The sequence below is a fragment of the Dipodomys spectabilis genome, unplaced genomic scaffold (assembly GCF_019054845.1).
Source record: "Dipodomys spectabilis isolate Male_0828 unplaced genomic scaffold, ASM1905484v1 ptg000004l, whole genome shotgun sequence".
Taxonomy (NCBI): Eukaryota; Metazoa; Chordata; class Mammalia; order Rodentia; family Heteromyidae; genus Dipodomys; species Dipodomys spectabilis.
Window position 1 is genome coordinate 1,750,180 of NW_024870681.1, and position 13,526 is coordinate 1,763,705.

At 47.6% G+C, this 13,526-nt stretch overlaps 1 protein-coding gene across 7 annotated transcripts in view; it reads left to right on the plus strand.

Moving 5' to 3' along the window:
* Positions 1–2,811: 2,811 nt before the first annotated feature.
* Positions 2,812–13,526, plus strand: part of Myo18a (myosin XVIIIA) — a 105,396-nt gene continuing 94,681 nt past the window's right edge. For 6 of the 7 annotated variants that reach the window (XM_042694196.1, XM_042694231.1, XM_042694214.1 and 3 more), the window contains exon 1: positions 2,812–2,895. The gene's annotated coding sequence lies outside the window, so the exon portion shown is untranslated. Of the gene's footprint in view, positions 2,896–6,402; positions 6,424–13,526 lie in introns of those variants that run through there. The other variant, XM_042694205.1, reaches the window with a different exon arrangement.

Consider the following 13,526-nt stretch of genomic DNA (forward strand, 5'->3'; position numbering starts at 1 on the left):
ACTTCCAGCTTTTTTTTCTTCTGCTTATGTGGTGCTAAGGAATCAAACCCAGGGCCTTATGCATGAGCGGCAAGTACTCTACCACTGAGCCACCTTCCCAGCCCCTCACCCTCATGTGTTGTTTTTACAAGTTCAGTAAAAACAATACTCTTCACATTGCTTAAGATACATTCTAGGAAGTGGTGCTTGCTCCTTCCTCCTCCCCTCCTCCTTCACCTTATTCTTCTCTATGGTCTTGCTGTTGCCCAGGTTAGTATCAAACCCATGGGCCTGAGTGATCCTCTTGCCTCAGCCTACAAAGTAGTTAGTGCTATAAACCCCACCTGAATTCTTTTTGGAAGGTTATCGTGTGATAACTCACACTACAGGCACAATTTTACATCCTTTACAACTCACATTTCTCCTAAGCCTCACACTAATTCTATGACATATGTATTATTATCAGCTCCCATTTTACAGGTGAGGAGGTAGAGGCTCAGAGAGATAGCTAGCATTCACTCACCATTTAACCACGGTTTAAGTCTGGGCTAATTGCTTTAAGCGAATTTGCTCCTCTAAGAGCCTTCAGAAGAAAGCAGTGTCATTATTTCCCATTTTATAGATGAGGAAATTGAGATTTAAAGAGCCTAAGGAGCTTGCCTACAGCTGCCAGAACCAAGTGTCCTCTCTGTGTGGCCTTGAAGCCTAGGTATTCCCACCTGTGTGTCAAGCCCAGGATGGAGTCCAGCTGGGTGGTTGTGGGCTAGCACTCCTGGCTCCGCCATGGATGAACCATGTGGTGTTCTTGGGCAGCATACTTGGCTTTCCCCATACTGGCTTCCCCAGTCTGTAAAATGGAGAGTCTAATAACAATTCTCTAATAGCTTCATTGTGGAGGTTAAATGATCTACATCTTGGGATTAAGGTAGTGTCTGGCCCACACGAAGACATCCATTGATCTATGTGATTTTTATTATCTTCCTTCTTTCTGAGAGGGCTTCTCAATTATAATCAGGTTGACTTTAGGACATTAGGCATGTTCTGGGCATTTTGGGCTTTCTTGTGACAATCTGGAATATTTCACTGCTGCTCTGGTATTTTTTTTTTTCCTGTGAGGGGGAGAGAGGTACACTTACTTTAATTTAGAGCTAAGATAAGGATTTCTATGGCCTTTAAGGGAAGTAAAAGATGAAAATCACAGTTCCTGTGTCAATGCTGCCCTGGTATTTCAAGCTTTCCTGGTGTCTGAAACTGGCTTCTGGTCAGGCAAGAAAAGCTCTTAGGGATACCATGTGCTGCTGTGAAAATGTCCTAGTTATAATGCTGTTATACATCCATTCATGTGCGACAGTGGTTCATATAATATATGGCCATTCATCTCAAGGTCATGGTGTAGGGAAAAGAATGTTGGAGCCTTGAAGAGCTCAGGTTGAATCTTGCTGACTGTTACTTGGTCTATGTGCAAGTCATGAGCCTTTCTGTACTTCATTTTCATGACCATGAGTTGGGAAAAAATAAAGATAATAAAGCTAATAGCTATGTGCTGGCCATTGTTCTTTATGTATTGACCACTTAAATATTTTTATATTAATAAGCTTTAAAATTTTTTTTAGAGTACTGGGATTAAACCCAGTGTCTCATGCCTGTTAAACCAAGTGCTCTGCCACTTGAGTCACAGATCTACTTGTGGCTTTTTTGGTAATTAATTGGAAATAAGTTTCATGGACTTTCCCCAATTGACTGGCCTCAAACTGAGATCCTCAGATCTAAGCCTTCTGAGCAGATAGGACTTTAGGTATGAACCACCAGCACCCAGCTCCTTTTTAAAAAAAATTAATTATTTTTTTATTTTGCTTTGGAGACAGGGTCTCACTGTCTTTGCCTGGACTAACCTTAAACTCAAGTTCTCATAAATCAATCTTTCTTTTTTTTTCTTCTCTCCCTCCCTCCCTCTTTCCCTCCCTCCCTCCCTCTTTCCCTCCCTCCCTTCCTTCCTTCCTTCCTTCCTTCCTTCCTTCCTTCCTTCCTTCCTTTGTGCTGGTCCTGGGGATTGAAGTTAAGGTCTGGGTGCTGACCCTGAGCATTTTTTTGCTCTTCCATTTGAGCCACAGCTCCACTTCTGACTTTTTGGTGTTAATTAGGGATGAAATCTCATAGACTTTACTGCGGGCGGGGGGGGGGGGGGGGGGGGGGCTTCCAACTGTGGAATCATGATCCTCAGGTCTCAGCTTCCTGAGGATCTAGGATTACAGGCCTGGGCCGTTGGCGCCCGGCTTAGCATTTTAGATTTTTGTTTGTTCTGGATCAAAGCCAGGACCAAATCATTGAGGTCCTATTCCCACTTGGGGTTGGGCATGCTGGTGGTGAAGACCTCAGTACCTGTTCTGGAGCAAACCAACTGGCTCCATCCAGGAGGGCCTCTCTGTGTGCGCGCCCCTGTTCAGCCTCTGAAGAAAGCGGTGGCCAGCAAGACTCCATTGCCTCCTCTGGACAGCACCACCCTGAGCACAGCCAGGAAGGTCCGGTGGCTGGCTTGGCACACTTCCATACATTCAGTGCCACCCAGCACCTTTTGGACATGCTCAGAAGCCTCCAGTGGCAAGGGTGGACAGAACAACCCGGAAGGGTCTCGCGAACCCGGCGACGCGGGCCTGGGAAGCCCACCGCGGACGGCGTCCTCCCGGGGCAGCGCGGGGTGCCCGCATGGCCCCGCGGCTGGCGTCGCGCCCGGGCGCGTCGGGCGGGCGCGCGTTTATCCCCGGAGCCGCCAGCAGGGGGCTCCATTTCGGCTCGGCTCGCGCGGTCGCGGGGGGCGGCGCTGCGCTGCGCCGCGCTGCGCTCCTGCCCCGACCCGGCCGGGGCTGCTGGATGCCGCGTCTCCGTTCCCGCAGCCTGCCGGGCGGGCTCCGGCGGCCGGTGAGTGCAGAGCGGCGGCTGCGGCCGCTCGGTGGCGGGCGGGGCGGGCCCGGTGGGGCGGCGGGGCGGGCTGGGCCGGCCCGGTTGGCCCTGCGGTTGGCGGGGGCCCGCCGGCGCCTCCTCCTCCTCCCCTGCCCTCTGGAAGCGGCGGCCCGGACTCCCGGACTCCCCGGACTCCCCGGACTCCCGTCCCTGGCGGCGCCGCGGGGCTGGACGGCCCGAAGGTGGGGGCCGATCCGGAGCGGCGGGGAGAGAAAGCACCGGCCCCTTTTGGGCTAGGTTAGGAACCCGGGAGGCAGATCGGGGTGGCCTTCGGTTTGAGTGGTTTGGGGGCTTGGAGAAGCCCCGGTGGCCCAGAGCCTTGGGGCGGGGTGGGGGTGGGGGCTGCTGGGGACAGGCCCCCAGGTGGAGCGGTCGATCCGATCCCGGCGCTGAGGAAGGCAGCGGGGGAAAGCGAGCACCTCCACGGAGCCCTTTATCCCTCCCAGCGGCCTTCACCCTTTCACTGCCAGGCCGACAGCGGGCTCCTCTCAAAGGAGCAGCTGCTAGACAGCTGGCAAAACAATGGAGACCCCGCTTCCCGGGGCCCCCCTCCCCTAGAGACACAAGATGGGGGGGGGTGGATGAGTGGCAGGCTTGGGGGATTAGGGAGTGCAGGCTGCTCACCTCACCTTTCCCTGCAGGGACTGGGGTGTGTGTGGGAAGGTCGGACAGCCTGCCCCGGGCCTGGGGAGAGAGGCCTGACGCCCCGCCCTGCTAACCTGTCATGCCAGTTGTTTTCCCAATGGAAGAGGAGGTGGCCGGGTCAGGTTCTCCCGCCCCTTCCCATGTTGGGGGTGGGGTGGGGTGGGGTGGGGGGACGGGACAGGCAGACTGATACCCAACAGGATCCAAGGAGTAGGTCGCGCTTCTGGCTGAGATAAGGCCTGCAGGGGACACAGCACCCATTGGGGCTTTGTTGTTGGGGGTGTTGCCCTGTTACAGGAGCATGTGTCCTGCTGATTAGTTGGAAAGACTGCTTGCTGTCAGAATGAGCCAGTGGGGAGAGGTGGGGAGCTAGACAGCCAGTTTGTGGAGCATGCTCATTTTGGTTGGTCACTTAGCTAACAGGACATGTTGGGGGCGGCTTCATAGTTTGTGTAGGGAGGGCAGGAAGGCTTCCTCCTCCCCTTGCCCCCCCCCCGGAGGAATTCTCTTAGCTAGGACCTTCCTGCCCTCAGACAGTCCCCCAGAATGACAGAATTGGTTTTTTTGCCCCCTTCACCTTGCCAATGACTTGCTCTTGTTTGCATGGGTTTATTTTGTTCCTTGGTATCCTTGGTATAACCATGGCTGAGGAGGCCCGGAAGATGCTTCTGTGGAGAGAGAAATGTAGGAAGTAGGTATATATGCTCTACTGGAAGGTGCTCTACTTGAAGGGACAAAAAAAAAGGTCACCTTAGTTATTAAGAGCTGAAACACCATAGCCAGACACAGAATCTAGAGGACATTGAGTCAAGCTGCCTTTCCTATGCTTACCAGAACTGGAGCCCTTTTCTTGAGAAGCTGGTGTCCTGTTGTCATGGCAACAGGCCTGGTCTATGTTTCCCCACCCTTTCTGGTTCAGGGGCTACTTTCTATTTGGGGATATTGAAAGTTGCTCTCCTGAGGTCTCTGGCTTCCTGACAAGCCTTGCTGGCTCTTTGTCAAAGGCCTGCCACCTCCTCAGCTTCTCCTCTGTCCTTTTGTGATGAAGCTTTCCAGGAAACATCCTCCTGGTTGCTGGACAGGCTAGTTATATATAGCCTTGGGTGGAGATGTGTGTATCCATGATGGGATTGAGGATACTGGGAGTGAGGCCTCAGTTCAGGAAGACAGTGATTTTGGGGTTAGCTGTTCTATTTGGAGAGATCAGGGACGTATGAAGGTGTGTATCCAGGAGTGAAAGGTTGGAGTATACATGAGGTGACAGGATGGTGGTCATTTCCTTTGGGACCTTTGAACTTTGGACGGTTGATGACCAGGTGTCTGGTAGCTCTGAGTGTCCAGTTTGTTTACTCTCTTTCATCCTGGCTCAGGTACCAGGGAGTGTATGCCTGAGGCTTTCTCCCCTGTTCCAGACTCCTGAAAAACCCTGCTATTGGATTATGCCTGTTCTGACTCCTGCCTGCCTGCTCTGAGCTCCACTTCTGGGCAGTCTGGGCAGTCAGCATGTTATCCAGAGCCTTTAGTGGTCCTGCTTGAGACTGCTCAGGGAGAGGGCATGTGTCTTCAAAAACTGGCCCTGAGAATTCTGGGGTCCTCCAGAGACAGGCTGGGTGGGGCAGAGCTGAAAGGGAGAATCCACCCTGCTGGGGTGGAGCTGGGAGTTGTTGGAACTCAGGAAATCTTGATCAGGACTTGGTGTGTCACAGGTCTCCAGGGCAGAAGGGCTGTTCTTGTTCTTTCAACCCACAGACACCTTCACCTGCAGTGGGCATCGCAGACCAGGAACTGGAGCATCCATGTGAGCTGAGTCCTGTGGGTGGCTGTGGGCCCCAGACTTTGGCCTAGGCCTGTCCTGGGTGTGGTGGGTACAGCTGAGGAAGGACTGGAACAGAGGTTAAAAATTTGAGGGGACCACTCTTGCTGAGATTAGTAGGTATCCCTAGGATACGGGAATTCTGTAACTTTTCCATTGAGTTAGGATCTGGGGTGCTTTAAGATCTTTCACACTTCACTTATCACTTCTCTCCCCACCCTGCAAGCTATACCAAGGTACCACTACTATGTTCTGGGGTGGCCAGAATTAGAATGTATTGTGGGTAGAAGGCAGGAGCTGGATTGGTAGGGATAGTGCAGCAACCCGGTGAGTTTCCACCTCTCCCATTCCCCCTCACTTCCCTGCCCATTGTGGAGGTAGAAATTGTGTGGCTTGTAAATTACCCACATTCCCATGACATTTCAGAGTTTAAAGAGACATCAGCTTCATTCCAGGACTGATGATTATTGGGAGCTCAAGGCTCACTCTCTCCAGGGACTTCCACATTATTTACTAGGGATACTTTTTAGTACTGTCTGATGTTCAGAGATGATGGGTGATGAGTTCAAGGTCACATAGCATTGCAAACAGAACAGGACTAGAACCTACAGTGGGTGGTAGAACAGAATACTTCTTCAGCTGGGGCTTGGAGCCAAGTCTTAGCCGTCAGGCCATCGGAGATTTTATGGTTGTGGCTAGCTGCTGGTAGAGAGGAGGCTCAAGGTCATATAGAAGGGGAACTGGCAAGAAGAGCGGTACTGGAGCTGGGCTGCTGGGGTGGAGGCTAAATCTGGAAAAGCAGCAGCGGGGCTGGGCCGCCCCGCACTCTCCCACCGATGTTCTCCTGGGGCCTGCGGCTTTCTGCGTTCCAGGAGAGCCGGCAGCCTGGCGGGAGCCTCAGTGGGAGCTGCGGGCTGCAAGAGCCGAGCCTTAGGGAAAAGCTCCCTGGGCTGCAGGCCGATGTCACGTGAGAAGCGTGCAGGGCGATGGAGCACACCTGGAGCCAGAGAAGCTCGGGTGACCTGGCCGTGAGTCACGCGGCGCGCTGCGCAGCTCAGCAGAACCCGCGGGAGCCGGCGGCGGGTGTGGCCAGCGCATGGGCAGGGCCAGGCTGGGCCAGGGTCAGGTGCTGCGCGACCCCACCCTGGGGCGAGGCGAGGGGGGGGGGCTCGTGCATGGGGAACCGCCGCTCTGGGAGGTCAGGAGCTCTCTCGGGAAAGTATTTCCTTTGTGTTTATTTATGAGTGGGGTTGGGGTGATGGGGATGGAGGGACTGACCAAACTGTCCTCCACGCACAGCAGCCGAGAGGTGTGGGTGCTGCTAGTTTGGGGACGCTAATGTTTTAGTATTTGTTTCATGAAGTTTCTGCTTTTGCCACCTGCAGGGTGACCTATTTAAATGCCTCTATTGAAAGCTCAAAGTGACACCAGTGAGGTTTTGCTCCGGTGCCCTCAAGTAAGTTTTTGGAATTTCAAGATAGGAAGGCAAGCCTGAAACTGTCCACTTGCAAACCCCTCTACAACTCCCGCCTCGAGACTAGGGCTTAAACTTAGGGCTTTAGTTTGCTAGGCAGGCGCTCTACTGCTTGAGCCATGCCCCCAACACAATTCCCCCCTTCCTTTCTAAGTCCTGGGTCTTGAACTCAGGGCCTGGATGCTGTCCTTTAGCTTTTTCCACTCAAGGCTGATGCTCTACCTCTTGAACCACAGCTCCACTTGCAGCTTTTTCAGTTTCAATGCTAATGAATTGCTCACTACTTCATCAAAGTTCTTTTTTTCTTCTTTTCTTTTTCTTCCCTCCCTCCCTCCCTTCCTCCCTTCCTCCCTCCTTCCTTTTCTCCCTTCCTTCCTTCTTCCTTCCCTCCCTCCCTCCCTCCTTCCTTCCTTCCCTCCCTCCCTCCCTCCTTCCTTCCTTCCTTCTTTCTTTCTTCCCTCCCTTCCTCTTTCCCTCCCTCCCTCCCTCCCTCCCTCTCTCAAACCTCTAGTCTTAACTACACACATACATATACATATTAAACACACACATATACACCCCATACCAGCTGAATATTCTCATTGTATATAACCATATAGATGAGTAGGGTACCAGGGGCTTATGCCTATAATCCTAGCTACTCAGGAAGCTGATATCTGATGATTGTGGTTTGAAGCCAGCTTAGGCAAGAAAATCTGTGAGACTCTGATCTCCAATAAACCAGCAAAAAGCTGAAAGTTGAGCTGTAGCTCAAGTGATAGAGTGCCAGTGTAAGCCTAAGCACTGGCACCAAAACCCCCCACAAAAACAACAAAAATCCATATAGATGAAACACAAATCTTCTAAAGTCCCTATCTCTTCCCCAAAATGTATATTTTTTATAACTATGCAAAGATATTGCATGTAATACTCATTTATAGATTCATATACATATACCCAGTTTTTAAAATTTAATAACAGTTTATACTATCCTATAACTTACTTTTTTTTCACATAGCAGTAGAATACAGAATTTTTCCAGGTCAATATTTACAAATCTACCTCATTCCTTTTCTTTCCCTCAAAATGTTGGGGATTGAACTCAAAGCCTTGTATGCCCTCTGCTACTGAACCCTGACCTCATTCTTTTTAATAACTGCCTAGTTTTTCCTATAATTTAGCTATTTCCTTACTAAAGCACAAATACATTGAGATTTGCTTTACAAGTCTATAAAGCCCAGCTATGTTTATTATTCAATATAGATGATGCATAAGTATAGTTGTCTACAGGATAGATACATAATCTTCATAAACTCAACTCACTGTCCTAAAAGATTACACCAATGCTTTCTTTATTGAGTGCTAAAATTGGATGATCCAGGGAGGATTAGCATGGTCTTTATTATGCAAGAATGACAGGCAAATTCATGACTTGTTCCATATTTTTATAATAAAGACCACTTGGCCTTTCTGCTATTAAAAAAAATCACAGCAGTTTGTACTTACACCAACATAGATGACAGTTGCTGCTTCCCACTCTCTACCTGATCAATGTTATCAATCCTGGTAACAATTTTACTAAACTGCTACTTGAGAAATTGTGTGAATTTCACATATCTGGGACTGTTTCAGAGGCTGAAGCTATTTATTGGTCATTTGTATTTCAGTATGTATTGTATCATTGTGTGTGTGTGTGTGTGTGTGTGTGTGTGTGTTGTATTTTGGCTGTGTTTTGGCTGTCTATATCCTTGGTGTAAGATGTAAGAAGGCTTTGCACTGAAGCTAATGCTATCCAGCATGACCAGATGTTAATGGTTTGCCTTTGCTTCTCTTGGCTGTGCTTCCCATATTACAAAGATTTGGACTTCTTTTATTCACACTTGTGCTGATAAGTCATTTGTGTACTCTTTTATCTTTTCTATCATCCAGTTTAGATGGTGAAAACTATGCCTTGCTATTAGGTACCACTCGAGAGCTTACCTTGGACTAAGTATTGCAAGAACACATCTATATCTGTATCTATATATCTGTATCCATACATATATAAATAATATAGTTACATATTAAATGAAATATGCTAGGCAAGTGTCCTACCATTGAGCTATACCCCTATGGCCAATCCTGATGCTTGAACTCAGGTTATCTCTGAGCTTCTTTTTGCTCAAGGCTTAAACTCTACCACTGGAGCCACAGTTCCACTTCTTTTGAGTAGTTTATTAGAGATGAAAGTTTTACAGATTTTCCTATCTGAGCTGGATTCAAACCACGATCCTGAGATCTCAGCCGCCTCTGAAGCTAGGATTACAGGTGTGAGCCATCAGTGCCTGGCTTTTACATGGATGTGTGTGTGTGTGTGTGTAACTCCAAGCCTCACAATTTTGCTTAGCTGGGTTTTGTGTCTGTGTATGTGTTTGTGTGTGTGTGTGTGTGTTTTTTTTTTTTTTTGCCAATCATGGTGTTTGAACTAGGTGCCTGGGTATTGTCCCTGAGCTCTTTTGCTCAAGGCTAGTATTCTTCTACTTTGAGTCACGGCACTACTTCCAGTTTTCTGGTGGTTAGTTGGAGATAAGTCTCACAGACTTTCCTACCCAGGCTGGCTTTGCACCATGATCCTCAGATCTCAGCTTCCTTAGTAGCTAGGATTACAGGTGTGAGCTATCAGTGCCCAATCTTGTTTAGCTTTTTCACTCATGGCTGGTACTCTACCACTTGAGCCACACCTCTACTTCTGGCATTTTGCTGGTTAATTGGAGATAGAGTCTTATGGATTTGTTTTCCTGGGATGGCTTCAAACTATGATCTCAGCCTCCTGAGTAATGAGGATTTCAGGCATGAGCCACTGCCACCCGGCTTACCCCAAATGCTTTAAGATATTTATCGTTAACTAGAGTTTAATATTTATAGCTCTTTGTTTCTTTTGAGTAAATATCCCTGACAAAATGCATAAATCTGTCTGGTGAATGCATATACTTGTCAACTCAAACCTCTACCTATATAGAGAATATGAACATCACTTTAGAATGTCCTCTGATGCCCTTTCTCATACAGACCCTATCACAGCTGCCAAAGGGCAGGCACTGCTCTGATTTTTTTTTTTTAATGATTGATTAGTTTTGCCTCTAGTAAAACTTCACAGAGGGGCTGGGAAGGTGGCTCAGTGGTAGAGTGCTTGCCTCACATGCGTGAGGCCCTGGGTTCCATTCCTCAGCACCACATGAACAGAAAAGGCCGGAAGTGGCACTGTGGCTCAAGTGATAGAGTGCTAGCCTTGAGCTGAAGAGCTAAGGGACAGCACCCAGGCCCAGAGTTCAGGCCCCACTACTGGACCAAAAAAACAAAAAAAAAACTTCATAGAACATTTTTGTCAATAGCTTCTTAACCTTTCCCTCTCATTTCATATGTTTTTGAGATTCACCCCTGTTGTGACTATCAGTATTTCCTTTTTATTGCTGAGTAGTATTCCATTGCATGAATATGGAAATTGTCCTTTTTGTTGTTGTTGTTATGAGGCTTGAACTCTGGGCCTGAGATGCTGTCTCTCAGCTTTTCAGCTCAATGCTAGCCCTCTACCACTTGAGCCACAATGCCATTTCCAGTTTTCTGGTGGTTTATTGGAGATAAGAATTTCTTGGCTTTTCCTGCCTGGGCTGGCTTTGAACCATGATCCTCAGATCTCAGCCTCCTGAGTAGCTAGGATTACAGGTGTGAGCCACTGGTGCCCATCAACTTGTCCATTCTTGTGGATGAACAGATAGATGAAGTTGAATGGTTTTTACTCCAAGATTCTTTTAATATGATAAAAGCAGCTGAATTGACAAATTGTACTTTAGTTTTGGATATAGTATATAGTCAAGATAATTTAGGTATATACACATGCTAATTTACATACATGCTTTGCCTCCAGTGAAAATCAGGAAAGGCTTCTGGCAAGTGAAGGGGAGAGAAAGAGGTTAGACTGGAGTGAAGGGAAAGGGTAGGGGATAAAGGGAGTGAGGTAGAAACTATAGCCTGGAATGAAGATGAGGGAGCTGCTGGAATTTGGACCTGAGAATGTGAAGGTGATAAGAGTCCAGCTCTGGAGCACATTGGGGACCGAGAAGCAGCAGCAGCTCTAGCTACATTGCTGTTCTAGTCCTGGAAGGGAAAGCAGCAGCCAGGTAGCTCCAGACATGTGGCTCAGGAGAGAACAAAGTCCATAGGTAGGCGTGTCTGAATGCAGGTGGCAGTAGAGAAGAGGCGCCTTGTGAACTGTGCAGGTTACAGTGGCAGGACAGGGGTGTTGCCTGTCATAGCTCTTTCTCTAAAGGCTCCAGGGTTGGAATGAGAGGGTGTCTTTCACAGAAAGTTAATCACTAACCTTGTGGTCCACGAGAGATTTTGGACGACTGGAATTTTAATACTAAGAGAGGCCTAGATCATTTCGTTCAACCTTGAGCAAAGTGACAGGCTCAAGGTCCCCCAGTGATTTGTTGGCAGCTCCAAGCCTAGATATCAGATCTCCTAAAATTTCCAGCCATTCCCTCTGCTGCCACCTGCGTGTTGTTCCTGCAGTGACAGTAAAGGACAAATTTGTACTGAAACGGGTTTACAGGAAATGACTTCTAAGGGACTTTTTTTTAGATCCAAGAGTCTAAAATTCTGTGGTGTTTGATAATGCCTGGCTATATAACCTTCCACCAAGAGCCAGTATTGGGTAAGGACTGGAGAGGAAGAACTGGGTATCTTGGTGGGATAGCTCTGTTGACATTTGAGTTCCCTGTGGTTGGACTAAGGCTGAGATACTCTTGTATATCTACAAGTTTTTTTTTTCTTTCATTTCTTCTCATAATGGGAAATAGAGCCATCACTTTTGTGTGTGTGCCAATACTACGGCTTGAACTCAGGGCCTGTCACTTGGTACTGTCCCTTGGCCTTTTGATTAGGGCTGGTAGTGCTCTGCCACTTAAGCCACAGCTCTACTTCCAGAATTTTGCTGGTTAACTGGAGATAAGAGTTTCATGTGTTTTCTTCCTCTGGCTGGCTTTGAATGTAGTCCTCAGATCTCAGCTTCCTGAGTAGCTAGGATGACAAGCATGAGTAACCATGCTTGGCTTTAAAGCCATCTTTTAAACAAGACTTTTAAAATGATATAGATAGTGACTAGCCAAAGCCCTTATGACCTGGTATATGGTCTATACCACATTTCCTTCAATTTCAGGAGGAAGGGGGAAGTTGGGTGGGGAGGGAGGAGAGGCTCTCCTCGTCAGTTAGAGCCAAGAAGAGGATATCAGCTGTCAAGCACTCCTCCTCTTTGACTCACTCTTCAACTCAGTCCAGACCCAACTAGCCAGGACTGCCCCTGGCTAAACACCTCTTGGACTTTAGATTTCCTGTCTTCCAATTCTCAGAGAATGTTCATGGAGCACTTAGAATGGACATGTTCTGAGGGAATTTTGTTTTACCAACTGGAAAATGAGGTCAGAGAGAGAAAGAGTTATTTCTACTTTCCCAAGGAGCTGGTGGCCTCATCAGTCCTACCTCTTTGAATGTGCTTGACAGCTAAAGAGATCTTTGGGACTGCATTGTCTAGTTTGATAGTCAGTAGCCTTGTATGGCTGTGGAGTGCTTGACATGTGGTTAGTATGAATTGAAATGTGCTTTAAGTGTACAGTTCACACTGGATTTCAACATAGAGTGTAAAATAGTTCAGTGTTTTTATATAGATTACCTGTTGAGATGATGATATTTTGGATATATTGTATTAAATAGAATATATCATTAGGGTTAATTTGACCTTTTTTTGTTTTGGGATGGAGTCTTACTGTGTTGCTCAGGTTGTCCTTGAACTTTAGATCTTCCTATCAGCCTTCTCAATAGTTGGAATTGCAGGCTCATGCTGCCCTGCCCAGCTTTACATGTTTCTCTCTCTCTCTCTCTCTCTCTCTCTCTCTCTCTCTCTCTCTCTCTCTCTCTGCACAGTATTGGGGCTTGAACTCTAGGCCTCCCGTTCTTACTTGGCTTTTTTACTCAAGGTAGGTATTCTACTGTTTGAACCACATTTCCACTTCTGGCTTTTGGGTAATTAATTGGAAATAAGAGCTTCATGGATTCTCCAGCCAGGGCTGGCTTCAAACTGTGATCATCGGATCTCAGGCTCATGAGTAGCTAGGATTACAGGTATAAGCCATCAGTGTTCAGCTCATATATTTCTTTATATATGTATATATTTATTTATAATGTGGCTGTTAAAAAATTAAAAATGACATATATGACTTGGATTGTGTTTCTTATGGAGAGTACTGTTTTAGAACAAAGGTGTGTTGACCAGTCAAAAAAACCACATAGGTTTATCGCAGCATTATTTACCATAGCTAATATATGGAACCAACCCAGATAGATGAATGGATCAAGAAAACGTGGTACACACACACACACACACACACACACACACACACACACACACACACACACAGGAATTCTATGCCTCCATCAGAAAGAATGACATTGCCCCATTTGTTAGGAAATGGAAAGACTTGGAATAAATTATATTAAGTGAAGTAAGCCAGGCCCAAAGAAACATAGGTCCCATGGTTTCCCTTATTTGCAATAACTAGTACATGTGTAGGACAAGCAGAAAAGGCCAAAAGCTATGTACATATAACCATATAAGATGATGCTAAGCGAAATGAACCCCAAGAT